Source organism: Acipenser ruthenus, chromosome 2 (genome assembly GCF_902713425.1).
Source record: "Acipenser ruthenus chromosome 2, fAciRut3.2 maternal haplotype, whole genome shotgun sequence".
Lineage (NCBI taxonomy): Eukaryota > Metazoa > Chordata > Actinopteri > Acipenseriformes > Acipenseridae > Acipenser > Acipenser ruthenus.
The window spans coordinates 74848281-74864049 of record NC_081190.1 but is presented as its reverse complement, the minus strand read 5'-3'; the positions used below and the strand labels follow the sequence as shown (position 1 = coordinate 74864049).

At 37.9% G+C, this 15769-nt stretch overlaps 1 protein-coding gene across 1 annotated transcript in view; it reads right to left on the bottom strand.

Annotated features, from left to right (window-relative positions):
* Nucleotides 1-15258, bottom strand: part of LOC117409284 (receptor-type tyrosine-protein phosphatase delta) — a 696619-nt gene extending 681361 nt beyond the window's left edge. Inside the window, exons 1-3 of the mRNA XM_059001224.1 lie at nucleotides 15122-15258; nucleotides 14863-14969; nucleotides 14686-14722 (exon numbers count right to left, since the gene is read on the bottom strand). The gene's annotated coding sequence lies outside the window, so the exon portion shown is untranslated. The remainder of the gene's footprint in view (nucleotides 1-14685; nucleotides 14723-14862; nucleotides 14970-15121) is intronic.
* Nucleotides 15259-15769: the final 511 nt, after the last annotated feature.

The following is a 15769-nucleotide window of genomic DNA, read 5'->3' as shown; positions in this document are numbered from 1 at the left end:
GCCGTCCCTCAAAACTCAGCGCTCAAACAAGAAGGAGACTTGTGAGAGAGGCCACAGAGAGGCCAACAATCACTTTGAAGGAGCTGCAGAGTTCAGTGGCTGGGAGTGGAGTAATGGTGCACCAGTCAACCATATCAAGAGCTCTGCATAGCACTGGCCTGTATGGGAGGGTGGCAAGAAAGAAGCCGTTACTCAAAAAGTACCATCTGAAAGCACATCTGGAGTTTTCCAGAAAGCATGAGAGTGACCCAGCTGCGATGTGGGAAAAGGTTTTGTGGTCAGATGAGACCAAGATAGAGCTTTTTGGCCAAAACTCAAAGCGCTATGTGTGGTGCAAACCTAACACTGCCCATGCCTCAAGACACACCATCCCTACAGTGAAGTATGGTGGTGGCAGCATCATGCTGTGGGGATGCTTCTCATCAGCAGGGACTGGGCATCTTGTTAAAATTGAAGATAGAATGGATGGAGCAAAATACAGGGAAATACTGCAAGAGAACCTGCTTCAGTCCGCTAAAAAACCGAAGCTTGGGAGGAAATTCACCTTTCAGCAGGACAATGATCCCAAGCACAAGGCCAAAGCAACATTGGAGTGGCTCAAGAACAAAAAGGTGAATGTCCTACAGTGGCCCAGTCAAAGTCCTGATCTCAATCCCACTGAGAATCTGTGGCACTATTTGAAAATTGCGGTCCACAAGCGTCGTCCAACCAACCTGAACAACCTGGAGCAAATCTGCCAAGAAGAATGGGCCAAAATCACTCCGACACAGTGTACAAAACTGGTACATACTTACCCCAAAAGACTTAAAGCTGTTATTGCAGCGAAAGGTGGCTCTCCCAAATATTAATGTGTGGGGGTTGAATACTTATGCAAGCAAGATATTTCAGTTTTTTATTCTGGTTTCTGCAATCAGGCCAGCTTCTAAACAAAACTCAGAAAAGCTGATTAGTGGGCTTCATTTATTGCACACAGTCAAGATAGGATATTTAATACATTTCATCACCTAGTAATAGTTCAATAGTAGAAAATGTAATAGAAAAAAATATACAGAACAAATACCATGTCATATTAAATGGAAATTAAATATTTTTAAAAAATATATTCTACAAAGTAACCATTTATAAATAGAAATATTCAGATATGTAATGTTTTCATACAGGAAGGGCCTGGTTTGCAGATTGGACACTGGAGGATAGCATAGAGATAGAGAGAGAGCAAGATGGAAAGTGGAAATCAAAGAGAGAAGATGCAGTTTCTTAGGCAGAAAAGGGACTCGATTTGCAGCAGTAATCAGCAATAAAATAGAATCTCGGAATTTGATATTATGGAATTGCTACTGTGTAATGTAATAACTATACTTTTTGTGTCGAAATGAAATTACAAAGACAATAAGATAATTTATTCACAAAAGTTTTTGAAAGTAAAAGATTCCACTCTGAATATCATCATTAGTCTCTGCATTCACTTTCAATATGATATTAGATCAAACATTTCCAATGTCAAAAAATAAAAACCCTAGAGCTTCCCCATAGCTTGGAAGTTATTCACAATATTTCCATACTGTGTCCCAGTTTAAGGATTTAAAAATCTGGTCACCTTATAGATTAATCAGTAGATTAATCCGTTCACATTAAATTACATTAAATTCAAAGAACAAAACAAAAACAACAATAATAATAATAATAATAATAATAATAATAATAATAATAATAATAATAATAATAATAATAATAATAATAATAACTATTAAAAAGCCTCAAAAAACACAGCTTACATATGTTACAGAATCTATGAAATGCACAGATTCCAATACATTGTTCTATTAACTCTACTGTTCAGGGATCAACGCCACAAACAGGTTTTTTTGTTTGTTTTTTTAATTATCCCCTGTTGACTTGTTGAATTAGATAAAGACTTTTTTTTCTTTTTTTTTTTTTAAACAAATGATTTGTGTAAAAGTGTACTGGTAAATTAAAGCCTCTACATAATGTATTTACACTTATGCTTTGTCTGAAATAAATAATATTGGGAAAAAAGCATCCTTTTAAAATCCTGTTAATGTACATGTATTCACATGGCTGTAAGGGCTAAATAAATGTCAGTCGCCATCTACAGCATTTATTAATCTGCTAATACATCATTTGTAGTAATAGCATGGTTAAAGTAATGTGGGATGACTGCAAACGATACTGCAAACTACTCACACTCCCTTTGTAAGCAAACTGAGTCAGTGGTTGGAGCCACCAAGACGACTGTTACTCAGACATCGACATCCAAGATTGATAATTGTTGGCCTACAGGAAACAAGAACAGTTCCACATAGAGGGGGAGGTGCGGACCCCATCTAATGATCCCGAAGACACCACTTTGTCACCCCTGCCTGCAGCTGTAGGGCGCACAGGAGAGGGATTTTTTTTTATACACCCCCGTCAAGATTGAAGGTGTACTGTGCACGGCTCTTATCGATATGGGCTCTTCAATCACAATTGTCCATCCTGACATCATCCACCAAGCCCAAACTGACTAGAGAGCAAGAGTGGCCGACACCCAAGTACCGCTTCGGACCGTGACCTGGTGAACTAGCCACCATAAAAGCACGAGGCTGGTTGAAAATTGAGCATGGAGGTCACCAATACTGCCATGAAGGCTATTCACCAACCCACATGCTGCCTGCCACTAGACTGACAAGGAGTAACCAGCCGGATGCTGAAGGAGATGCAGACCACTGCTATTATAGAGCCATCAAATAGCCCCTGGTCATCTCCTGCCGTTCTGGTGCCTAAGAAAGACGGAGAATGGAGATTCTGCGTCGACTACCGCCATCTCAATGACGCCTCCAGAAAGGACTCCTACCTGCTACCCCGCATAGACGATTCCCCCGACCTGGTTGCTGGCTCCATCTGGTTCAGCTCTTTGGACCTGAGAAGCGGGTACTGGCAAGTGGAGCTCGACCGTGACGCTCGGCCCAAGACAGCCTTCTCCACTGGACGCGGCCTCTGGCAGTTTAAGGTACTACCTTTTCGGACGCTACATCCGAGCACCTGATGGAGCGGGTGCTTACTGGTATCCCACACCAACAATTACATGGATGATCTGCTGGTCCACGGCGCTACCTTCGAAGAAACTTTGACCAACCTACGCGCTGTCTTACGAAGCCTGCACGACGCCGGGCTCAAGCTGCATCCAGATAAGTGTCACCTGTTGCAACTCGAAGTTGCCTTCCTGGGTCACAACGTGGGGAAGGATGGGATCAGGACCGACACGCAGAAGGTAGAGGCTGTGAAGCACTGGCCAACCCAGGCAAATGGAAGACAGCTGCAGGGGTTCGTGGGACTGGCTTTGTATTACCAGCGCTTCATCCCCCGGTACGCAACCATCGCCGCCCCGCTTCATCAAATGCCACACAAGCATTGAACCTTCATCTGGAACCCTGAGCGTGACCCCGCCTTTTTCACACTCAAAGAGGCTCTTGTTGGGAGCCCTGTCCTGGTGCCCCCTGTCCTCGATACCCCTTTCATCCTTGACACCGATGCCAGAGACCAAGGACTGGGTGCTGTCCTATCCCAGCTGCTACCAGGAGGGGAGAGGGTTATTGCCCACTACAACTGGGCCTTCAGTAAACCGGAATGCATGTACTGCGTAACCAGGAGGGAGCTGTTAGCTGTCGCTGCCGTACTGAAACAGTTTTGTGCATATCTCATCAGCAGCCACTTCACATTGCGTATGGATCCCGCTTCTCTCCAATGGGTGACCAACTTTAAAGAACCAGAGGGACAACTGGCGCACTGGCTGGAACGGCTGCAGGAGTATGACTACATGATACACACAGAGCAGGGAAACAACACACCATTGTGGACGCTCTGTCTTGTCGCCCCTGCACACCTGACGACTGCCACTACTGTCTAAGGAGAGAACAACAATATCAGCAAGAAGATAGCTTCAGCGAGTGCTTCGTTCCCCTGCCAGCCTGCAAAGAGCTCTCCACTGTTCCTCGTCCCAACTGGCGCAAACACAGGAGCGAGACCCTGACCTCCAACCTCTCTTTCCATGGCTGACACAAGGCACCCGACCCCGCTGGGAAGATATCGCCAGCTGCTCCCCAGTCCTGTTTTGTAATGGGACAGCCCATCTCTAGTATGTCCAATAGGAATGCATGGGCGGGGTCATATACCTATTTCCAGTCTTTTGGATCATTTCCAAGTCTGGTGTGGACTGATATTCGGCGACTTTGCTCACATCTCTCGCGTCCAGAGTGGATGCAGCTTTACCGTTGATAAATGTCTATACGATAATCGAATGCTAAATTAGGGTGCCGATTGCACCACTAGTCAACATTTTTTTGTCTCTACTAGTACTACACATACTTGCACACCTCCAAAGGAACTGACAAAATGTAAAGCTGACTTGCATAGAGTGCTCCCCTTAATAACACTGTTGTTAGGAGCCAAAGTTAAGAGCATGGTTTTGGATCCATGACCATGCCATTTTTTAACTTGTTCTGAGGTACAAAGGACTGCCTTATAACGAGGTAGCACTGTATCACCTTTTCAGCATATCCACCTAATTTCTAGAACTTTTACAGATACACAGGGTGTTATTAAAAGGGGAAAAAAGAGCAAAAAAAGGGAGCTCCTGAGATCTGGGATTCAAAGAGATCCTGGTTGAGCAATCTATCTATCAATGCATTCAATGCAGGGCTTTCCATATCATTCTTAAACCAATCACATCACCTTCTTGAGCCTTTGTCCTGTACACCTTCAAAATCATGCAGGTCCCTTTGTAAAGCATGGCACCTGGGAAAGGAACTGTTTGTACACCTGAATGCCGTTGCTCAGCAAAATATGAAATACATTAAATATTGCATTGTATGCAGGTTTGCCCACTTGATAACTCTTAACAGGGAATCCTACTATATAAAGCCTCCATTCAAGTTAGCAATTCATGTTCAGGTTTAAAACCATTAGATCATTTTCTACAGAAAATTATTGTAACTCTTTCATGTATAAGGTTCAAGGAAATGTACATGCAATGACCACCAACACACCACAATGCAACCACCTAAATTCTGACATACATTACAACTTCAATTCAACGGCAGTAAAACTTTATGGACAGCACTGTAACTCCAATGAAAACTACAGTGCAGGAAATACAACTCCATATATTTTTCTTTCTAAAGCCAAGTACGCCTTTCTTATTCAATCTATATTCCAAGTATGGACACTTTTTTGTCCAGTGAAAAAAAAAAAATTTAATTATTTGCCAGAATATCCATCCATCTTGGTGATACATGCCAGCCAACTGATATCTGACTACTGCGGTTGGCAGAAGGGTCCTTTCTGTAAATCATCACTTTTTTTCCCACAAGCAGTTTGATGTCTTGATAAAGTTCTGTAACTAGCAGCCTAATGAGAATGAATGACTTACAATCTGGGCGTGAACCACTTAGTCATTGCTACAATCGAAAGGGAGACAGCTCAGAGGCACAAGGTCACGGACCCCTGTCACAATTATTCTGTCTAATGAGGTATCAGAAGGAATCCACTAGTTCAAAAGTCTTTGTGAGGGGGAAATAAATATATTGGATCCTTACAGTAAAGTCAAAATGTTTCGGGAGCGGAGCAGCGTTGGTGACAGAAAACTGGATTACATACAAATAAATGTCCTCTGTGAAAAGAAAACAAAATACAATTTAAAAAAAAAATCATTTGCATGTTAAAGGAATGGCAGAAATAAAGATTTTGCTTTTATGTTGTCAAGGAGAAACATTTTATTTAGGGATGAATCAAAATTTGAAAGCTTATATGCCAGGTGTATCTAATTATCAGGCACTTCTTCCTCATTATAAAACTGGCTGCCCTTGGGAGGTAAGCATTTTGTGTGTTATAATGAGGTGCATGCAATAACAAAAGTGGATTTTAGTTAGTGTTTGACAGCCAAGGTGTACTGTATTTTAAAGAGTAAGTAGCGGGGTTCCAAAAAAATATAGCGTTACACGTCCTGTCCCGTCCCCACCCCACCCCACTCCACTCCCCCACATGTTGCTACAAATATTTGAAATAACATACCTGTCATTTTTTTTCATTGTTAACATCCTTACAGCTTTTTACACTTATAACTTAAAACTCTGTTTTAAAGCTGTTTTTAAAATGGCCAGAGATTTTATCTAACCAATTGTCAGAGGTATGCAAATGAGATGTGTCCCCTACTTAAGACATTAATGTAATTCACCGCCTGTTTACACCGCTACAGGACATGTCGGGAGACAGACAGGTTGTCTGAAATATCGAGAGATGTCAGGTTTAAAAAATAAAATAAAATAAGTTGCACAGACAGGTGCTGGACGCGAGTGAGAGGTTAGGTTAGCACACGTTTCCTTTCAAGCGAACAAGAAAGTATAGAAGGCACTGGAGTGTCAGCAAGCTCCGGTTCTTATTCTCATATGCTTAAAACTTGTTTAAATGACAAATGGCACAGAAATACAGCACTGCATGGTTCCATTAAAATACACTATATTGTTAAATGGCGAGAACACTTTTTTATATTTGCAAATACCTCACAATGCATTCAAATACAATACATACAATAATAATACATCTAAAATCAGTTTTTCATACAGTACACCTTACCATACAAAAATCTTATTTTAATCAAAAATAAATAAATACAGCTAGAAAAAAATCCTGCCTGTCACGCAATACTACTCGGTTACATAGCGACATTAGATTACAAAACACTACGTATTTCTTGCAAAATATATATTTTTCAATATTAATAGTAAACATCTGTACGCGTTGGGGGACTAATAAAATATAATTTACTTTAAAATGACTTGCACTGGAATACTTTGAAAAATATGTAAAGCTACAGTGATCAATATAGGAACGAAAATAGTTTTTTTGTTTGTTTATTTTAAATCTGCAAAACCTTGCTCACATCAGAATCCAAATCATGCAGTGACTTTGTAACTTTCATTCATATGGGAACAGCCTTGTTTCTAGCAGTTCCTCTCTTCAGTTCATGTTCTAGTTCTCCCCAGGGGTGAATAATTGTGCTCCTGTTAAGTGGATACCAGCTACGAATCACATCATCAGAGTAATACAGAGTGTCAAATCTGTGGGGTCTTCTCACTCATTTGGGAGGATCATCTTCCAAGATATCTCTCGCCTCTTGATGTAACTGACAAGCACCCCAAAGCTTGGCATTTCCTCCACTAAGAGAATGAAAATGTATATGTTTTCCAACCAGTAATTAGCCTATCCTGTTCAGACGAGTTAACAATGCAATTTAATGTATAACAAAATACTTAAATTACCTAATTATTGGATAATTAAACATATTTTTCTATGATTACTATTGGCTTAGATACGTGTTTCTAAACACAGAAATTATACTAGGAAATTAGACTGTAAAGACATATCATTATCCGCCTGGTCTTAGGCACGTGGTTATTATGATGCCAGTAAGGGTCAATTAATGGCACCATACAGCTCTATGAATCAGACGAATAATATGTTAATGAGAAAATTGGTCTCCAGGGGCATGTTACTCGAACGTCGCAATAACTGATGTTTTTTGACAGTGAATAGCTTTAATGAAATCACTCAATGAAATACTGTCACGTTAAACGCTATTACTGGCAGGAGACGGTAAGTTAAATGTAATGCCTATGGGCCATAGTATCTTTCTCGCTGCAAGGGAACAAGCTTATTTGCTTGGGCCCTATTATACAGTAGGTTGTCAAAAGATGTTTATTATTATGCATAAGCAAACAGTATTTCACCAAAACTCTGTTGGCTGGTGTTGTTACAACTTCACAATCCCTTAGCAATGGCCTGATTATGTCACATAAAGAACTTCAGTAACTACAATTATAATCAATTTTCTGAAAAAGAAAAAAAAAAACGAATGACGCTGCTTTTGAATTACAAAAATGGACAGAAGTATGGGGAAAAGGTAAGCCTTTCCTTATTCTTCAACTGGTATTATGCTTATAAACAGAGCCAAACCCGCACATTTAGTAACAAGTAGATGTATCCAATTTCTGTGCAGCACACAATGCTAACTGCAACAACAGCAAAGTCCTCCTTAAGAGGAAACCAGCACAAACATCAATGTCTACTGGCTGATCCACAGAGACTGAGAAGAAACAGGCAGAATAAAAACAGCAAAACCTCTCCCAGACCGAGTGGCAGAAATTGTTCAACAGTAGCTATGTATGAAAGGGAGCTTCTGCTGAAAAATAAAGCCAACAGAACACTTGCCAGATAATCTAATCCATGATTGTTTAACCTAGAATTCAATGCAATACATTTTTTCTATGCAAGCTGCCCAGCCCTTCACATCATCTTAAGCACAATTCTCATGGGAATCTCCTGTTCACTTTGTCATCTGAGTTGTTAGTCAAGCTTGCACTATCTCTAAAATGGTCCTGGTGTGCCTCCCAAACATAACAGGGTTTCCAAAGAACAACGTGATATTGTGTAGGCCCAGATACAGTAATGCATATGCATTCTGCCTCCATCAGTTTTGCTATATTCAACATACAGGGTAAGACAAAATAATTAAAACACCTGCAATATGTAGCACATATTTTATTGTAAATGGGTTGTCCCTTACATAATGGAATAATTTGGTATGTAAATGAGATCCCTCTTATGTGTATTGCAAGGCCAAATAAAAACAATATGTGTGGTTCGGGCTACGCTGGAAAGGTTGGAAAGCCGTATTCTCTACAAAAAACATGCAGACAGAATAAATACTCTTCGCAGTAACTACAGTCTGTCATCTGCTTTATCTTTGTGACCTGATGTTGATGGAGACTTAAAATGGTGATCCAGCGAATTATAAAATAAACTCCATGTTTAAACAAGCATCCTTTGGAAAACAAGAAGTTGCCAGATATTTGATTCCCATAGAAGATAGAATGAAAAATCAAGAGGTAATTTTAAACTTTTTTATTAACAGAACGTTAAGATTTTTTTTTAGTATTGCAAATAGGCCCAAACAAGTGGATGATTAGCTCAAGTTCAAGAGCTCTTGCCTTGTGTGTGCCGCACTGAAAGTATTTTGTGTGGCTTCTTTTGTAGGTACAATGTTTATTATTATTATTATTATTATTATTATTATTATTATTATTATTATTATTATTATTATTATTAAAGCTCAAAAATGTGGGAAAGGAAGGTGCCACAAAAATAGAAATTAACAGGAAAAATTGAAAGTGTACATAGTTCTTTTTTGTCCTTTAACAATTAAAAGGGAGTTACTTTCTGATGTCAAGTTGCATTTGAGGTCCAAAGGAACAAGAACATTAAAAGAAAAGACATGCTGTACAACATTTATGCCCTTGTGCACAGGTAAGAAAAAATAGATTTCACTTGAAATGAAATATATATTTTACCTCAACTTTATTTGACATGATACTTGCTAGTACTTGATACTCAAGTTTCACATTTTACCATCCAGACTTGTCTAATAAAAATTAATAAATAAATACATAAAAAAAAAAAAACAGTCACCTAATTTTGCTTGGCAGGTGCTGTTTTGTTCACTCAAGTATTGGCATATCTGGGTTTGTGAAACTAGCAGTTAAACTTCACTTAGTATGTGGTATACATTCTAATTTCAGGTGTAATCTGAATCTTAACTTCATTCAATTTGGGTTCCTGGGCAAAAAATCCAACACAGCAGTGGATCCCATATTCCTGCCACTTTTCAACTTTATTTGCTTTTCCTCACATTCATCTCTGTAGTTTACAGTACATTGTTAATAGGTACCCCTGTTACATACTTGACAACATTTGGAAACTGTTCCTATGCAAAAAACACTCTATCATAAAATAATAGACGTATCCCCTCAACTCAACACCACACGACCAGCATGACAGTAAACACAGACACAATGAAGCGTTCTTACCTTTGTATACCGGTACGTTAGTTATCAGCAGATGTGTCAGTCGCACAAAGAGCACAGCGTGTGGTTTTCACTAACTCTACTGTGCAGAATAAATGATTTTTCTTTTATTTTTTATGTGTAAATATCGGGACTGTTGGCATGTATGCTGTTATACTTTCATTAGTTACACTGTTATCTTGCTTCATTCTCTCACCACCTCCCCTTTCTCCACCTGGCTCAGTCTCATTTTGAGGGTTCATCTTCATTAATAAACTTTCTGCCTGCCTTGTTTCATGCTATAGGCAGGAAAGGAGTAAAACCACTGAGACTAAAATATGGCAGCATCATTACTGCGGCACTTAATGACTGTCAATATATTCTTTTCTACGCTGTGAATTTTTTGCCATAAAATGTCTTTTGTAAATAATGTACGTTTTTGTAGTAGAGGGGGGAAAAGAAAAAGAAAAGTGATGACTCCTATTAAAAATAACACCAGAAAAGTAGACCCTCACCCTCTAAACTAGGAGGGCTAACCTTGCCTGTTCTTGAGAAATATTATTTGGCTGCAATGCTATATTTGGTGCAATAATGGATTTTCAAAAATAAAGCATAAAAAAACTGACAATATTAGCCAAACACTTTTTACATACAATAAGTATCCCAGTTATTTTACAATAAAAAAATATAGACCGTACAGCCATCACAGAAATAAGAAACAAGCAATAAAATGCATACAATTAAAAAAAGAAAAAAAGACAATAAAATCTGACAAAATAGCAGGTCACAAATACAAAATTAATATGACAAAATGTATGCAATAAAATAAAGAACGGAAGGCTTTATATTATAGCCTATAGTAAAACAGTTGTGTGGTGTATTTGTAAACACCGATGATATTAAACAACTTTTGCTTTATAAGCTTTCACAATTATTTTCAGCAAATCGAGATATCTTGCTAGGAACGCAGGATCGATGAGGGAGGCGGAGCCTGTTGTGAGCTGTTGTTTAGTTTGTCAGTTTTGGAAGGAAAAAAAAAAAAAAAAACAAAGGCCAGCTATTGTACTCATTTTTAGTTAGTTTATTTTAGAGATATCATGACTGAATCAACACATGTTATGTAATAACATTCTTTTAAAAAACTGAAATGCAATCTCCCTTTAAAAACAAGCTGTCACATCAATTTCAGTTCCCGATGCCACGTGTGAATTTCAGTAGGCTACTGTTTAGCCAGAGACGCAATAAAAGGAAAAAAATGCGTCAGGAACATTAAACGATGAAGTATTGGTGAGAAATAAAATAGGCTACTATTCAAGACAAATAACAATGAAGATGGAGTGTGAAAATGGCGTTTCACCCCCGAGTCTGGTTACAATTATTTTTTTTCTGGTATGGGGTCGCATTTTTCAAACAATAGTGCAAAACAACTACTTGGCGATACGCTGCAGCCGTGCTGCTCAGACCCCAACATTTTTTATGAACTGAAGATCTTGTTTGCTACGCGGCTTCCAGAAAATTGCATGAGCGAAAACGTGGCCATGCACAGTGGTCAGTTTTTCAGATTGATAGCGAAAAGTGGGTCGGGTGGAAAAAATAGGGTCGGTCAGTTAACCCGAATCACACTTTTTTTTTTTATTTGGCCTAATACATGAAAGTTATAGGGGATACTTCATTGTGAAACCTTTCAATTGCCCTAGTGGCAAGACGCCTGAAAAAAAGAATCCATGGTTTTACTATGTACACTTACAAAAGTTTCTAACACACTTCTGAGATTTGCATTGCTTGCCAGTACTTGACCATGTTTTACTATATGTTACTACTTTCTTGTGCTTTTACTGTATATGTAGTATTCATTCTGTAAGGCATGAAATGCTTATGGTTTATGTCTAGTAATGACTTCTTTTTTTTCAAACATGTATATGGATTGAAAATAATAGAAATACCTCTCATATAACTGTGAATAGGGTGCAGTGCCATTATGGGAGGACAAATTTACTTTTTCTGAACTTTTTCAGGGAAATTGTAGTGGCAATCTGAAGTGAAGTCTTGTCTCTAATGGCCAAGTTCGTCGTCAATATTAAGTCAGTAATTTCTGAACGTACCTGCCAAACAAGCAGCAACTATTAATATTCCATAAAAAAAATAAGATCTACAGCCACTGCCCATTGTCATGGAAATCTACTTGCAACAATACATATTTTATATATTACATATGGAATTGGCATTATAAATGATTCAGTGACGTGAAGGAATGCCTATTAGATAACATGTGCTGTTTCCAATTGCATATCCATATGTCTGCACAATAAAGCAATAAACATTTGTAAAGAATTGGAAACGCAAAATAAAAGTATCTTCATTGTCATTTTGTCCAACAAAGAACCAAATGACGACACTAATGCAGCACAGTGACCTGAAAGTATCCGTCACTTAGCTTGAAAGTAAATTGCTGAGTATTTAAGTATAATAATTAATCCTTTAGACCCCATATATAATAAAATAATTTAAAAGTGATATATTTTAAAAGGTTTTCTGTAATATTCTTAACTAGAACATGCAACTAAAAAACAGACAGATACAACAAAGCTCAATACACTGAATACCTGATAACCAAAATAATGCAACGACATCTATAAATATTGTTTTTGTTTATAAAAGAGATATACAGGTGTGGGAAATAGGTCTTTCAATAATGTGGATCTCATTGTGATTGATACATAGAAAAAAATATGAAAGGGAAATGAAAAGAAGCAGAAGAAATTTGGCAAAAAACAGATGCATAAAATAAGCATATAAAATATGCTTACATAGAGTTTACAGTATCTGGACAAGGGAAACAAAATCTGCCTCGCACTAGCAGAAATGTAAGGAAAACAGCATAGCCCTAAAGGGGCCTCCATCACTCTTAAGTCTCGGCAGCATATTTAAGCACTTCATTGGCTCATCAAAGTTTCTTTATTAACTGAACATCCACACTAAAACCAATGCACTCACAATGAGTAAGTAGAAATTCAGTACCCTGTCTAATGTAGCAGTAACGCTTACAAGAAGAAAAAGTGATATTATTATCCTAGGTTGAAACTGTTATCCAACCATACACTGTAAAAAAAAAATAATAATTCTCAAGAGACCGAAACTAAACAGTCAGATGTTGTGGTTCTGAGGCATGTGTTCATGTACATTTTTCACAATCTTTCTAAACTAAATTATCTGAAAATCTTTGCTTTCATGCATTAGATTAGAATGTATTATATTTAATACAGTAAATGTAACTAATCCCTCAGGTAAAACCCACATTTGCTTTTGGAATAAATTTAGCTCCTTTGTCAGCTTACAAAGTCTCCTTACTGACAAGCATATTCATCACAGGACTAGCTCATTAGATACTTTACTTATGCAATGCCCCAGGAGAATAACAGCACTAGTCCAAAGTGATTACTGACTGGTAAAATTAACTTGGTGATAGGCCTACATTATTCATCTATTTTCATCTATTATGTTTATTTACACCAATAAACATAATTGAAATGAGACAGGTACAGGAATTAGAATATTTCACAGACAGTTTAGTGAATCTGTTGCAGCTTCTGAAATTAACTTGAATAAATCTAAATTTTCAGATTCTTTTTGCTAAAAATTCAACGTGTGTTAAGAAGAAAAAAACTCCAACAGTGCATCACTAAAAGTGATGGTTGAAAAGGCAATCCTTTGAGAATTGACTACCTAGGATACTACATTTTGACCGTTAAATAGCTTTGTACTCCCAAAATGTAGAATTGAATGTGGCCATCACCTTTCAGTGATGGTGGTTGTGATAATTGTGCTGGTGGTGGTGTGGGTGTGCGAGTGTGTGTTTGGGTGGGGGGTGAGGTCTTTTCTCTACTGCTAGTGATAGGTAAACTCAAAATGTATCACCCTGTTGTACCCAAATAACAAACACTTACAATATGGCAGTTAAAAAAGATGCTACACATTCCAATTAGATGCTAAATCACTACATTAGATGTGCCAAGATTATCAGATCTGATTATCAGTGATACATTCTCCCATAGGTGGTTGCTTTTTCATATGACTGAAATCACACCTACCTCCTGCAAGCCCCTAGAAAGGGACACTGAACTGAGCGTTATAACAAAGTTTTTAAGCTCTGCATTTAATGTCAGGACATAGCTACAGAGGCCTGCACAACTAAGTGGTGAGTTTATTAAAAAAAAAAACAACAACAAATAGTTATATTTTAGATTTTCCTGTCACAAAATCACAACTAAAGGTAATGACAACTCAAAAAGCACGATCTTATATTATATTATATTATATAGCACTTTCAATGTCATGTTTGTAATCCACATAATTTAAAAAAAAAGTAATGGACTGTTGTTAAAATAACATAGTATTCCAAAAGAACATGATTTTCACAAAAAACATTTTTCAGTGTGAGAAAAGAAAAGGGTATATCATGATGCTAAAATTGGCTATAAAAAGATAACACATTTTATTTACCACAGATTTACAGGAAAACATGCTTGATACATATTTTATTAGATTGTGTCAGGATAATTAGCAAGCATTTTTAAAAGAACATATTGCACATCCATGCCATTATCACTAACCACAATTTTAAATTAATGTTATGAAGATGATCCATGCATTTGCAGTTCCTTAAAACTGATTAAATGCAAACTCAGTATTGAGTACTTCCCACAGCCAGTCTAAGTAATGCCGTTATACAGTACTAGAAAACCACTGCCACTTAAAACACAAAGCAAGTACAACTCCAGCAGCTACTTACTATACACCCAGTTAGATGTTTTCAAATGCCTTGGAAACTGGAATTTAACAAAAACAAAAAGCAAAGATAAGTAACTATTATAGGAGAGATACACTGCAAACATCATTTAGTAATTATATTCAAACCAACTAATACATATACATTACTTTAAGAAATTAAATATAAAATATTACTTACTAAGGCTGCCAGTTTAAATCTCTTTGGAAACCCAGAGGAGTCCTTGCTTTCTTCTCCCCAGTCAGAAACAGCAATGCTTTCTTATTCCAGTTACAGGCCCAAATGAACTGCAAGAAAGAATACATCACACAGACACATCAGTCCCATTCATTTTTCTGGAGTCCCAGAATAAAAAAGTGCAATTCTATTTAGTAAGGAACAATAGATTTTTAAAAAAAAATGCTTTCCATGTAAGTTATTTTGCAAGGCTATTTGGTACCTGCGGGCTCCCCCTTGCTGAATCTGGAAACAATGAGAGCGGCAATAAGAAAGAGAGAAAAAGTGAGCGCTAAGCTTTCTTTGGAGAGGCAGTGCTGCTGTCACACTGTACCACACACTGCTGCCTATGTAGGAGAGCGAGAGACACACAGCAAGCTAGTGCGAGAAAGAGACAGAGAGACAGAGAGAGAGAGAGAGAGAGCGAGAGAGAGGGGAGCAATCGAGCGAGAGAGATGCTTTCACACAAATAACACACCTGCATTTCCTTAACGAGCCACTTGATGGCTGGGCAGGAAGGATATCGTTGCTGTTCATTTCCCCGCTCTGTAATACTGTCGATTACAGGACTGTATAGTGGCAGAAGATACAGTCTCACTCAGATTGCAGTTTCAAATAACAGAATAGATTAGTTACGGGAGGTGGTGATATCATGTACACATAATCTAATTTTCTAGTAGACTGCTGTACTTATCTACCTCTGTGCGTTAAACTGAAGCTTAATTGCACAACTAAGTTGCTGGCATGGTAGTTCGTTTTTGCTTTCTTTTTGTGATTCACGTACCTTAACACGTTAACAGAAATCTTGCGACAGGTAAGCTACACTATAAATACAACAGTGTATGTACAGCAATATAAAAATACATTTTTG